This window comes from Rattus rattus, chromosome 2 (assembly GCF_011064425.1).
Source record: "Rattus rattus isolate New Zealand chromosome 2, Rrattus_CSIRO_v1, whole genome shotgun sequence".
NCBI lineage: Eukaryota > Metazoa > Chordata > Mammalia > Rodentia > Muridae > Rattus > Rattus rattus.
The window spans coordinates 152,199,419-152,214,392 of record NC_046155.1 but is presented as its reverse complement, the minus strand read 5'-3'; positions in this window follow the sequence as shown (position 1 = coordinate 152,214,392).

Genomic DNA, 14,974 nt, shown 5'->3' with positions numbered 1-14,974 from the left:
TAGGTAAGAGAGAAAAAAGGATAGAGGGGAAAGGAAAGAGATCCCTGAATGAAGTCAAGAGACAGAACGGGGGTGAAACTGTCGTTAGACTATCCCTGCTGATCAGGGGCATTGAGTTCCTTGGGGCAAGTTTGAGTTTTGCCATCAGGATATCTAATTTCTTATTTTTGGGTTTTTTTTTTCTGTGCATGACTGACTACATAAAAAACCTTGACCAATAGCAACCACCAACCAACTACCAACCCCCCAACCTCTCAGGGCCCTAGCATTTATATGCTCTCTGAAAAGTCCCTAGAATTCCAAATGTCATACAATCACGGAAACTATCTGCAGTTGGTAAAACTACGCCTCTGTTAGAGCACGAGGCAAATCATAGTCAGCTGCTATGATCACTCCTAAGCAGCCCCCCATCCCACACCTGGGATTAAAATGAAAACATATTCTTATAATATTGCTGTTTTCTTTTTTAAGAAACCAAAATTTCATAATTGTCATTACAGGCCTGTTTCTATTTTCTGTATCATTTCTTTCTGGTCTCCCCCAACCCTGCCCTACTAAACCAAAGTCCCTTTATCCTGTTTAACTCCTTGTCTCCCCGCTGAGCTCCCTTGTAGGCTCCATTCATTTTTTTTCAAATTTTATTTTTCTTGGGTATTTTTAAGTATTTAAATTTCAAATGTTATCTCGTTCTCCTCCCCCTGCTTCTACGAGGATGCTCCCACTCGAAGTCTTTGTGTGACCAGTATTTAAGATAAGGCCCATAGGTTACCCACAATCCATAATCATTCATTCGTTCTCAGGCCACACCCCACACTGTCTCCATTCCGAGGTAGTTTTGAGCTGGTCAGTTTCAGAGTCCGGTCTGGGCTGTCGCAATCCATTCTTGGCTTATGTCTGCAGCAGTCTGGGGGTGTGGGTGTGGGGGTTCCACTGCTTGAGACCTGCAACTTTAAGAGCGGAGGGACTCTTTGTGTGTGTGTGTGTGTGTGTGTGTGTGTGTGTGTGTGTGTGTGTGTGTGTGCAGTGTCAGCCACCCTTTTCAAGACCCTTGGAGGCAGGCGTGTCTGCACTCTGGGAGGTCCTTTGAGTCCTTTGGGAGCAGTAGAGGTGGGTGACCAAACATTATTTCAAAAGGAGAGGCCATACAACGCATACCAAACAGTACAAGTGTCAGAATTTCTGGCCAAGGGAGGTCTTTTTCTGGGCGACGTTTGGCCAATGCTGTTTTAAAGTCCTACTCCTTCTCTCTGCTAGTGTGAGAATGGGGGGGGTACCATGTGCACAAGTTCCAAGTAAACCGTGTGGGCAGGAAAAGCATCTATTCGGCCTGGAAAAGTGCACATCGCAATCAGCAATGACTGGGTTGGTGGCACTTATGTCCACTTCCAGATGTTTGAATTCGGGGACCCCTGCTTTGTGTGAGCATGGGGCCTCGGGTCCCTACTTGGGACTGTTCCTAGCACATCACAGATGGGCTTTGCTTGCTTGTTGGGTCAATGCTGACCTCAGGATCAGTGCTTGTCTTTACAGTGATTCTTTTAGAGTGGTTTTCCCAGACGGGCTGTTTCCTGAGCTTGTCACCCAAGGCTGGGAAATGTTATCTCAGGAATAATTCGTATTTTCCCACCTGTGGTAATCGGCCAATCTTCCGGGTTTTAAGTAACCCCTTCGTCAATGATGAAGACATACTTTCTGGGAGGTGATGGGATGGGACTGCTGGGCTATGTCTTCATGGACTGGACCTTGGCTCTTTGTGTGAACCTGGCAATGGCCACTGCCACAGCCGGGATGCCCAGACAGCTTCTAGGAGCTGTAGGGTTTGGCCTGTTTTTTATTTCTTCGGCCCCTGAGATAAACAGTTCCCTTTCCTGATACATTGTCGCTTCGAGTCTCTTGATGTGAGGGATCAGTCCTCCTGTTGCAGGCTTAACTCCCATCTGTAAAGGCTTCCACATCTGGATCATGGACCAGCTTGTCCTTGAGGTCCTGCTGTGAAAAGAAAAATCTCTTATTAAATTTCTCCACCATCACAGGTGACAGTGGTAGTGGTGGTGGTGTTCTCCATTTTTTTAGGCAAGTATGTGGCTTGGATAACACAGCTGCCATCTTTATGGATGAGGGGCTGGCATTTCCTTCAGTGGAATTCCCATTGGAACAGGCTCATCACATACCAAACCAGGGTCTGGAGGAGCTGGCAGGCCCAACGAGGCTGGAGAACATGATGTCGGGTGGATGCCATTAGAGGGACAGGATCAGGTGGTCTTGTGACTACCTCAGAGCTGTGTAGCCCTGGCAATTGAAGTTGGTATGGAGGAGGCATCATGGGAAAATTTCATCTTCTAGGGAAGCTAACGGAGGTGTTCCCTTGGTGTCTTCAGGCTTAATTGTCTTTGCAGCCAATGTGGGCTGGGGCTGGGAAGGTTCTGGTAGCAAAGCCATGCTAGAGGGCGTTGGGCCAACAGATATCATGGATCAACACACGGGAACTGATCTGGGTGGCCAGGTGATTCCATACAAACCTCTCAGACTCTGGTAATCAGAGGTAAATCTAGAGTGCCCTCATATAGTCAGGGGACATCAAAGGAAGTCCAACCGATTTCACGGAGTCTTTAATGTGGAGGGCTTCATCTATACTCCTTAGTCAGCAGTGATCCTCTTTTAAAGTTGTCAAGTATGGTTTGTAGGACTGTGGAGGTCTCAAGATGAGAAGAGTTCCCTAACCAGGAGCTGGGGGAGGTTATGCATGCCTAGCCCTGTGTGGTGCATGGGCTGGGGTGGTAAATACCAGCTTCTACCTCAAGCAAGTGCCCTCCTGCCTCCCAGTGACTTAAGAGGTCTTATGTCAGAGCCACACGTATATCCCTGGACTTGCTCCCGAAATAGGAGGTAATTGGTTTAGATGAAGTGACCAGAGGGGAACAATAGTTTGGAGCCCAATCAGATCACGTAGCTACAGAACTGTGGGGTCATTACAGGCATTCATTCGTTTATTCAGAATCTATATATTCCCATTTAAAATTTCTAATCTTTCTGTTTCCCTGGAGACCAGCCTATATTTTATTTTCCTTGGAAACCAGGAAGCTTCCCCTTAAGCTCTGATGCAGTCTCCTGAGGGGTGATAAAGCTTCCCTGGCCTAGCCCCTTAGGGGTCCTTACCTGGTCTGAAGGCCAGTCTAGTGTGCCTTCCTCCACTTGGAGACTGGTCTTGGGTCCCCTTGGCCACTGGAAGGGGACCCCAGTATCCCACCAAGGGGCATGTTTCCCAGTTTCAGAGAACTTCTGTGAGCTGAGAGACCCTGGGGCAGCAGCCTCTCTGAACCAGCTGGGGATTTGGTGAAGGAGATCGATCTTACTGGGAGGCCTCCAGAAGTGTCATTGGAACCTTTCTGCAATAAGCACTCCAATACCATGAGCGTGGAAGGGAGGGGATATCATGGTGAACTGAAGTCAGGACAGCTCCTCAAGGTTTCAATGCCAGGTTGAGTTTGTAGCTCATTTTGTACTTTAAATTCACAAGGTGGGCAGCAAGCAAGCAAGTGTTTATAGAGGCATGTGTGTCAGCCGGTTGTCAAGGGTAACGGCCCATTGTTTGAGCTCCTTCTCCAGGTCAATCTGTTCCAGGTAGCAAGTGACATTGTGCTTGGCAAATGGACAGTGCAAGCAGCATTTTAAGTAAATCACTAAATAAATTATTTTATTTTTTTAAAAAATCTTATGTATATATCCACACTCTCCTTGACACAACAGAAGAGGGCATCAGATCCCATTACAGATGGTTGTGAGCCACCATATGGTTGCTGGGAATTGAACTCAGGACCTCTGGAAGAGCAGCCAGTGCTCTTAACTGCTGAGCCATCTCTCCAGTCCCATAATTGGTCTTTTCTACCTTATTCTACTTCAGTCCTTGAAAGGATCACAAATAAAACCATCAGTCACACAGTTATGATATAATTGAGTTTTTTAAAAGTGCCAATCATTTTCAAAATTCCCAAGTAGTGTATAACAGTTACATCATTCCAGGAGGGCCGGTGACATTAACAAGTCCTAGAGCAGGGCACATAGGACAGTTGATGTGTTCCTCAGGCAGTGGCAATGACAGCAGATGGGACACAGGACAAGTGGGCAGTGTTCAGTATTAGTGACACTTAACTGTACTTGGGGAACAACTACCCTGTTCTTTAAGATATTGAGGTTTTGGAATGCAGAGAGCTGGTGACACTTGGCAGGAAGCCAATGATGTGACACCAGAGGGAGGAATAGGCTAAAGAAAGACGAAGGATTTAGACTGGGATGGCATTCTGCTCATGTAGAAGATAAAGAGCCAAGGAATAACTACAGCTTTTGCCAGCCCACCCAGGGCAGGGAGGAGGATCATCCAGGAGCCAGTTCTTTGTGTCAAAGCTGGAGGAAAGGGCAGGTTACTTTCATTCACTGCTGTGACCTCTGTTCTTCTAAGTGACTGGGTCTGTACCCAGCAACCCTATGCTTATCCCAGGGACCTAACAAAGACCTGAGCATCTGTTGTAGGATATCTATTTTTCAGTATTACCCTGCATTATGGACACCTCTGTCTCCATGTTTAAGAGGAATGGAAATGGGGTGGAGAGATGGCTCAGCGGTTAAGAGGACTGTAGCCCTTCCAGAGGTCCTGAGTTCAGTCCTCAGCAAACACATGGTGGCTCACGGCCATCTGCAATGGGATCTGATGGCCTCTTCTGGCACACCGGTGTACATGCACATAAAGTATTTATGCATGTACAATAAATAAAGTAAATCTTAAAAAAATTAGTTTCACACTTTAGAGAAAAGAGGGGGGAGACAGGATTGTGGAGACTAAGAAGCCTATCGAGACTGGGGATTCTTGGAATGTTCGTGAAGACAGAGTGTCTTTTATCCCAACAGCCCAAGCTCGCTGTTTGAAACCTCAGGTCCTCTGAATGACAGGGAAGGATACTAAGATTCAAATACCTATACTCAATGGGAGAGAGCCAGGGACACGCTCAGGCTCTGTGATCGTGACATCCCCTTGACTGAAACAGTTCTGTCCAAGAAAAAAGATCCTGCTTTAAGGCTGTGAGGAGACTGAATGCTTGGTAGGAGAAAGGGGAGAAGAACTGGGCCTAGAAATGGTGTACCACACCAGGGAGCGGGGACAGAGAACTTTATATCTCTAGTTCTCAGTTTAGTTGGTGGCCCAGTTGTTCTCAGTCTTTGTTCAGTGAATAAATAAATTCACGGCTGAGGGACAGTGTGCTGCTCGATCATTTAGGTAAAAGGGGAAATGAGGATGGACTAAGAGGCGTCAGCACGCTCAGACCTACAGTGTGATGAGACTAAATCCACCAGCCTCTTTCTTTGTGCGAGGCAGCTCTGTGCGTATTTAGAGTTGTTTATGGGCACTCAGATAACTGATGCTGACCAGAAAAATGGCTCTGAAGCGAGGATTCAGTATGGCTTTGTCTGCACTTAGAGGCATTTATGTGCACAGTGAGTAAGATTTGTGCCTGAGTGGAGCACTTTGTGCATAAAGCAGGAAGCCAGAAGGAGGGCGAGGTCTTGAGTGCCATTGGAAAGGCATATTTGAAGCATAGGAAGGCCCTGGAGGAGCTGTAAGCTGTGATCTCTGGAGAAATAAGAGGCCATTCTTCTCGCCGTTCAGAAGAGCCCTCACAGTGTTTCCTTCCTTGACGGAAGCTCTCTCTGGGAGAAGGGGTCTGTGTGAAGAATGGACCGTAAAGAGTGACTCACTGATGTACGTCCCAGCAGAAGAAAGAGGGTTACTGCTCAGCTTAGTGACTGTGTCAGTGGGTTGTTTAACCAGGCCATTCTCCTTGGATCCCCTCAAGGTCCTATTTGGTAAGATTTAGCACGTTTTCCATTCTGCAGAGCGTGGGATGAGAGTTTAGCTCCTGGTTTCACACAGTGCGTGATTTGAAACCACCGTGTTCCATGCTCTGTCCCTCCTCCCCACTGTGCATTGATTACAAGTGAATGGGGAAAAAAAAAGATTGATAATTCCCATTATATCCAAATTATATCTAAGGGGGCAATAAAAGGTGTGGATGAAATGAAACAGACTTAAAAAGCAGAGGGGAAGCAAAACCAATCACACAGGGAACACAGATGGGAATGGCCCCCCCAAAGCACCCACGGCTTGGCAATTCAGAGGACTATTCAGGGCAGGAAGCCCTCAGGTGAAAGGAGGGCACATCCTCTCTGGAGCACAAAGAGAAGACGCTCTTGGTGAGCTCACCCACCAGGAGCCCCCTCAGAGAGATGAGCTCCCACAGAAGATAACTCCTTCCTCAAACAGGACTCTCAGGGCCAAGACCCTGCTGTTTTATCTGTTACTGCTCCCCAGTATCCAGCATGCTTCTTAGAGAATGTCCCTTACAAGGTCCTCACCTAGCTCAGGAGTACTTTGAGATCTAAGGAGACAGAGGGACTTTCTTGGGTCCTTTTCGAGAGTGATCTCAGGACAGCTCCCAGGTCTGCTGGATTTGTCTCACATTTCCTCCTACCCCCTTTTTGGGGAACTTAAAAATCTACTTTCTGTGAACACAGAATTGAAGAGATCGTCTTTGAAGATGCAAGTGCAGCCCAGTGTCCCTCTCCTTTTAGTTGTGTGTGTACACATGCCATACTGCTTGTGTGGCAGTCAGAGGAGAGCTTGTGGGAGCCATCTGGTTCTTTCCTTATACTATGGAGGTTCTGAGGATTATCTTAGGTCTCAGGCTTGGTGGAAAGGGCTTTTACCCGGTCGCAGTGGCCCATTCGCCTCTTGTTTGTGATATTTTGAGTTTTATGTTAGAAATGGATCCCTATTTGGCTGAGGATACCCTGAATTACTGGTCCTCCTGCCCCAACTCCCTCCTAAGGCTGGGATCACAGTCACATGTCACCATGTCCAATCCCCATTTTCCCCTCCTGATGTTGATGTTACCATGTGACCTTAGCATCTGAATAGTGATGTAACCAGTGTAGATGAGTAGAGTCATACAACCAGTGGGATCATGGGATTAACAAAGCAAATGTCCCCTCATCCCACCCTACTGTCCCCTAAGTCCCTGCAGCATCGGTAGGGCTGAGAGTCATGGGAAATCACAAAGATGCTGGTTTTCCTCTAGGACTGGGTGCGGGGAGCAGTTTTGAGAAAGTCTTTGGGTCTGATGCTTTGGAGTTTCTAACCCATGTCTAGTATGGCCCTAATTAAGGTCATTATTGCAATGAATATGTCCTTACCTTTTAAAATCCCCTTTTCAAGGCATTGAAAACCCTAGGGAACAGGAGGAGATGTGAGGGATAGTCTCGTGGGCCATGAGGATTCTTCCATTGTCATCTTTCTCTGCCGTTTGGCATCTAAAGAGAGTGGGCACTGGGAAACCCATCCTGTGAATCCTTTTCCTTCTGTTTCTATTTGGATTGGTGACACCATGGGGCTCCTCAGGAGGAGAGGGATCTCAGTTTCTTATTCCTCATCCTTCTTCTCTGAGCCGCTGCCCTGGCAGTGGCGCCCCCCCCGCCCCGCCCCCCAGAGGCCTGGTTCACCTATTCTGCTGCTGCAGCCACAGTTGGTAGCAATAGCTGCCCGTCACCCTGCTTCTTAGAGAATGCAAGAGGCAGCCATTTCTACCGTGGCAGATCTGGATGGTGGGAATGAAGGGGAAGACAGGAACTTGCGGGCCTAGGACATTCTCAGATGGTTCTGATAACACCCACAGGAGGAAGCACCATGACTTTCTGCTCCTCCCACCGCGGGGAGGAGACACAGAACAGGAGGAGCAAACATCACAAGAGGACACTGGATTGCAACCTTACCAGTTCGGTCCTGTCAAGGGTAGGGGGCTGACCCTCGCTGAGAGGAAAGATCCTTTCTCAGCCTCAGTGACAGCAGAGTGCACTGTAAATTTCGAGATGCCTGCAGAGTCTGAATAAGAAATGGAGACCCGTTGGAGCATATCCATACTCTGGTCCGCTCACGTGATTTCTTGCGGAAGAAGTGGGAGCAAATCAGAGACCGGAGTCCGCTGAGACTGGATCCACCACTGACATGTTTCTTGGCCCCATCTGCCCCAATTCCACTCACACACATGCTTCTTCCCTTTCCTCTGTTTCTCAGAAGAATTGTGATTCTTTTTTTTTTTTTTTTGGTTCTTTTTTTCGGAGCTGGGGACCGAACCCAGGGCCTTGTGCTTCCTAGGCAAGCGCTCTACCACTGAGCTAAATCCCCAACCCCGTGATTCTTCTTTTTAACAGCCAACTTATCTTAGCAACAAGCAAGATGAGCTTGCACTATAGTTTAAAAAGTAATGCGTAAAGAATTGAGCCATCCGAGGCTTACCAGATAAAGGGCTACCTTGTCTTGGTAACAGCTTTCCCATCTGTTTTCAATAACAGAGAAATGTATGCAGATTGAGAATCCCCATGAGCTCACACTTCAGAGACCACCACTGGCTGTTGTTTGCCACAGCCATCACTTTTTTTTTGACAGGGTCTCACTTTTTATTCTTAGCTGACCTGGAATTTGCTAAGTAGACCAGGCTAGCCTTGATCTCAGATGTCCACTTACCTTTGCATCCCAAGTGCTGGGATTAAAGATATGCACCACCATTCCCAGCCCCCACTATTTTTATTTATCTTATTATTACTAGCTCTGACTAGCAAACTCATCTATTTATTTATTTATTTATTTATTTATTTATTTATTTATTTATTTATTTCTGTGGTACTGGGGATTGACCCTAGGAATGTGAAATGATCAGCCAACTAGCCCTTTTATTTGTTTTTATTTTATCACTATGAATAAAAGGATCAGTTTGCTTCCCTTAAGAAATATAAAGGGTTCAGTACACACAACACATTCTTCTTTCTCTTTCTTCCGTTTCGGCCAACTTGTAATTAATTTACTTTTATGTAGTGTAGACACTTAAAGTTTTAAATCTGTGACTTACCCTTCTTTTCCTCTCACTGCAGGTGGCCTAATGTTATGGCAGAGTGTTGGATGCCATTTAATTGTATGCCCTACTCCTCTGAGAGCTCCAGTGATTGGCACTTGGTTCCCATGGTGATTGGCTCTGCGGAACTTTACAAAGGACAGCATAGTGGGACATTCTTAGGTGCTCTGGGAATCCTAGTCTCAGGCAATCCCCGGGGATTTCGAGACACAGTTGTGGAGGGATCCATCTGGCTACCCATGTCTTAGTGATTGCTGGTTGGATAAGGGATCCCCCCTTCCTGTCATCCCAGAGCCTGGATAACATTTGAACTTTTAGTTCCTCCAACTGTGATCAAAATTAAGATCTCTATTTCATTAAGGAGGCCGTGGCAAGCAACAAACATCTGGTAAAAAACAAACAAAAAACAAACAAACAAACAAACAAACAAACCCACACTCAGAGCATCTCCTTAGCAGGTTATTTCATTAAACACACAAGACCTTGTTATGGATTAAACTGTGTCCCTCGAGTAGTTGTATGTGGAAATCTCAGTCCCCCACATCCCAGACCATGACTATTTAGGGTAGACCACATCTAGGGAGAGTTGTACTCAGGATGGGATGAGAATAGGAGAGAGCAACAGGAAGTGGACACAGTTACAGTCCCATATATGCATGAAATTGTTATTGTGTGACAGTTTTCCTGAGGAGACAAGGCACACACATCTCCTCATTCCAGGACATATATGTATATGACAAAGCAAAGTATGGATACTACCAAAGCACCCAAGTCCAGTTTGGGGACCCAGTGAGTTTTGTTGGGGTTACCTATAGGTATGGATGAAGGGTTATTTACAGAAGCAGAAAGGACTCAGATAGTTGTGTCACCATAGCCCACCCCAACATTGGTGACAGCTAATAAAACCTGGGATCCTGGAATGCACTGCATGATCTTTAGGCAGCTCCACAGGCTGAAGAGTGTCCTTTCCAGGTACCTCAGTTGGGCTGAGCCTGTTTCAGGCAGCTCAGGCGGGCCTCTACTTCTTCCAGGCAGCTGGTCTTGTCTCATAGTCTTCATTGCGTCTTATCTTGTCTGACAGGCATTCTCAGCAGTCTTTACTGTTTGTATGTTCTTGAGGAGGGAGGGGCCTAGTGAATCTGATCAGTTTCAGGGTCTTCCTAAAGCTATCTGAAACTCTTGTTTACTTTATTTTAAAAAATATTTATTATTTTTTTTGGGGGGGGGAGGGAGAGTAAAATTTGAGACAGGGATCTGAGATCTCTCTGTGTAGCCCTGGCTGTCCTAGAACTTGTTGTGTAAACTACATTGTCCTTAAACTCACATAGATATATTTACCTCTGTCTCCCAAGTGCTAGGATTAAAGGTTTGTACCACCATACTGGGTTATGTTCTTTCTTAATGAACTGTCCTGAAGGACAGACTGTTTCAGTCTCTAGAATAATCGCGGAAGAATAAAATAAAAAAAAACACAATAAAGAGAAGACATTAGGGCACAGAGACAGAGACTGGTCCATGTAAAGCAGGTCCTGTTTATAAGCCATGGAGAGGAGGCTCCTGAGGAACTAGTGTGCACTTTCTGTACTCCTCCTAGAATGGCTAAACTACTTTTAGGTTCCAATGTTGGCAAAGATTTGGAGAAATCTGAGTTTTCATACATGGCCAATGGGAAAGTAACACGATTTAGCACCGCGGAACGTACTTTGGCATTAATTCTGGAAAATCAAATATGTACTTCTTATTCTACCCAACATCCCATGGGGGCACACATCCCAGGAAGTGGCAAACGACGTTCACTTAAAAATCCGTGCAGACACACTGAACAAATTTTTATTTATAAAAGCTAGTCTGGAAACAGTCCAGTCGCCCTCTCACTTGTGACCCATGGAGCCGTGTGTGTGATCTGATGATAGAATCCTCCTGCTCTATCAGAGGAAACAAACCATCAATGACTTATTGGTAATGCTGCAATTTGGATGAATCCCAAGGACGTTATGCTGAGTCCTCAAACAGTGGTATCCAAGGATGGGCCTGGTTTTAGTGGTATCCAAGGATGGGCCTGGCAGCTCTGCCTGTAAGGTACTTGGTTTGTAAGCATGAAAACCTAAGTTCAGATCCCCAGAATCCGTGCGTGATGGTTAATATTTAATGTCAATCAGGTAGGATCTAGAATCACCTAGAATCCTAGACACCTTGTCTGGATTATGTTAGTCTCTGGGAACATCTGTGAGGGAGTATCTAGAGAAGTGGGAAGTCCACCCTGAACGTGGGTATCACTGTTCCATGGGCTGGGGTCCAGGACTGAATGAAAAGGAGAAATTCAGATGAGCATGGAACACTCGTTGCTCTCTACTTCCTGACCACAGGTGTGAGGTAAGCCTCAGCCTCATGCTCTTGTTGCCAAGATCGCCTTGTCAGAGTAGCCCTGGCCTTGAACTATAAGCCGAAAGAGACCCTTCCTTCCTCAAGTTGTTTTGATCAGATATTTTGTTGCAATGACAAGATAAGTAACCAATACACCACGCACAAAGCAGGATGTGGTGGTGCAGGCCTGTAACCAGTGTTACAAGATGGGAGACAGGATGGGTGTAGTATCCCAGGAAACTCGAGGGCTAACCATATTGGCCTGTATGGTGAATCCCAAGCTAATTGGTGGGGGTAACTCAAACAAAGGGTGAAAGGCACTACACACACAGAGACACACAGACTCATATATGTGCACACATGCGTGCACCTACAAATGCACCCATGCGTGACCGGGCCAAGTGTCCTGAAGGTGCTGTTTGACAAAGTTCTAATGCTTGGATGACCTGGACTGACCCTTCACTGTCCTTGGTGTAAATTTGCTACACACCTTTTGCTTAAACTTACGTTCTTCATTGTTAAGGGTTTCCCTCCAAAAGCTAGAGCTGGGATAACGAAAAGCTGGTGTAAACAAGAATGAAATGAATGCAAGTGCCTCAGGAAGAAGTTATGCAGGAAATCGAGGCTTTCTTAGGATTTATTACTTAGACATTAATGAACGTTATTGGAGGATTTGAGAAAAATTATTAAAGAAGAAAAACTTAGGGGAATTCTAGAAGCCGACAAACTGAAATTTTTATGTTCAGCTTCAAAAGCAAGGAACTGGTGTGACTAGGAAGAGATTGTGATCGTACAGTTAATGACAAGTCTTGGTACCCTCCTGCAGGCAAACGCGAGCAGCTTTAGGAACTCTGATGTTCTTCCGTTCCTTACAGAGTTGTAATAAAGATAGGAATGATATTGAAACAAGGGTTCATGACAGAGACACAGAGGAAAATATTTGACTCAGTGAGCTGTCTGCCTTCCTGAACAGACTTGTGAGACCGGAACTTTTCTGATATTATAAGAAAAACAAAGAACAAACCACCTTTGCTTATGCAAGGGCTGCACGGTATTTTAAGAATCAAAGAAAAAGGAGGGTGGTCTTATGACAAATGTAAAAGAAATATAGATGAAGGGAAGGCAGAGTTAAACAGGGGTCAGGGAGATGGGACTTTTCCAGAAGCCAAACTTGATATAACAGGCAGTAGGGAATAATGTTTGGTCTATTAATTCTGTGTCAGAATGAAACAGAACCAAATTCAAATAGAGCCATCCTGTCTAGAATTTCTGCAACCACAAGGCTTTACGACACCAGTCTCCAGGAAGAAGATATTGAGTTAAAAGGAATTTGATTTTATCATAATGTTAAGTTTTAGTTCTCATAAGATTACTGCTTGCTTGCGTTGCTCCTCTTTCAACATCCCTAGGTGATCAAGGAAGACTGTAGAAGTAAGTACATTTGAAAAGCTGTGTAATCAATGAATATCGTTTCTGAGTAAACAGTTTTATGTATGAACGAAGCCTGTGAGAGTCAGAGGCTGTCAGAGTAGGAGAAGGCATACCTAAATGTGCTTCCTCACTGTCCTGTCTCTCAGGAAATGAAACTGAATGGTGTCTGGTGTCTGACTCTTCCCTCACTGATCTTATATCCACCCACTCCAAGCCCTGCCCTCGGGACACACACACACACACACACACACACACACACCCCTACAATTAAACAACAGACAGAGCAGTTTGTAGATGGACCACACACGTGGTTATCAGGACACTGGTTTTCTGGACAGATGTTAACTACACACCTGGGCAGGAAGATGATGTCACAGGAACTTATGGTAATTAAGCAACATTTAGATTTTGATCTTTTCTCCCAATAGCTTTTGGAAGGGAAAGCATGGAAGGAGAGATAGATAGATAGATAGATAGATAGAGAGAGAGAGAGAGAGAGAGAGAGAGAGAGAGAGAGAGAGAGAGAGACCATAGCATGGCCAAGCCGTGTCCCTTTCTCCCACTGTCCTCTTCAGAGCATGAGAAGCTGATCTGCTCCGTTCTGTCACAAATGTAGCAAGCTGTTACAAAGGGCTTAACCCGGATGTCCAGGTGGTATAAGGCTGAAGATGTAGCTCAGTGGCAGAGTTCTCACTTCTTACACAGGCAAAGAAAAACATGTCTATCCTGAATATACAAAGACCTTAGGGTGACTTCTCAGATAGGAGGTTTCTGTTAGGTCGTTATCAACTCTTTTTTTTTTTTTTTTTTTTAATTAACTTGAATATTTCTTATATACATTTCGAGTGTTATTTCTTTTCCGGTTTCGGGCAACATCCCCTCTCCCTCCCTTCTTTATGGGTGTTCCCTCCCCATCCTCCCCCTTGCCGCCTCCCCCCAACAATCTAGTTCACTGGGGTTCAGTCTTAGCAGGACCCAGGGCTTCCCCTTCCACTGGTGCTCTTACTAGGATATTCATTGCTACCTATGAGGTCAGAGTCCAGGGTCAGTCCATGTATAGTCTTTAGGTAGTGGCTTAGTCCTGGAAGCTCTGCGTTATCAACTCTTTAAAAAAAAAGATTTATTTATTATGATATAGCATTCTGCCCGCATGTCCACCTACACACCAGAGGAAGGCATGAGATCTCATTACCGACGATTATGAGCCACCAGGTGGTTACTGGGAATTGAACTCAGGACCTCTGGAAGAGCAGACAATACTCTCGACCTCTGAGCCCAGCCCCCTGTTATCACCTTAGGCCAATGTTTAGAGTTAAGGGTTACTCAGGGAATGAAATGTTAAATTTACTCTGAGGCCGGAGCTCTTTCCTCCACTCTCAAAAAGGCTGTACTGAGCAAGTGGGGACATGCTGCTTGCTCTAGTAAGTGTGTGTGTGTGTGTGTGTGTGTGTGTGTGTGTGTGTGTGTGTGTGTGTTGGTAACCATTCTCTGAAGAATCTTAAGTTTGTTATTGTTATTATTATTATTATTATTATTAACAAAATGATGCAATGAATTATCCCTTCTTCCATTTTATTGTGTCTAGACTGCTTATCTTCCCACACCAGCCACAAAAATGTTTAATATGACAGTCAAAATTGTAGAGTCATCAATTCAGATTTAAAGCATCCCTGGAAATCGTCCCCAGTTTACCCACCTCAATCGCATAGTTGTAACTAAATCTTATAAACAAGATACTCTTGTCTTTTGACATATCTATGGTTTTTTTTTCATCCTGGATGGATTCAGAGTCAGTTGTATCTGTCTGACAGATTTGTGTAAGGAGACCTTTTCTATACTGCTGGGAGCTCCCGATACTAGGGGTAAAAATCACATCTATTTCTATGGCCAAAACTGTTACAGTAATATTGGTGCCTGACATGCACCATCTCCACATACGGAAAGAACGTGTCACAGCTGTCCCTCCAAATGCCAGGCAGCCGCCAGTCCAGTGCAAAGAGTATTTGCTCATTTTGATTATAGAGAGGTAGAGAGGATGCATTTCTAGGTCTTTCTTAATCAATATGGCTCTTCTATTTAGGCCATGATTGCAGTGAAGTCAAATCTCACAGCCTTGTTCAGAAAGCAGGCCCACAGTTCTTATGGAATAAGATCTGACCAGTGACATGTTGTAACTCTGTTACCTGCTTCTATTTCCACGGATGGACAGGAGCTCTAAGGTGGTC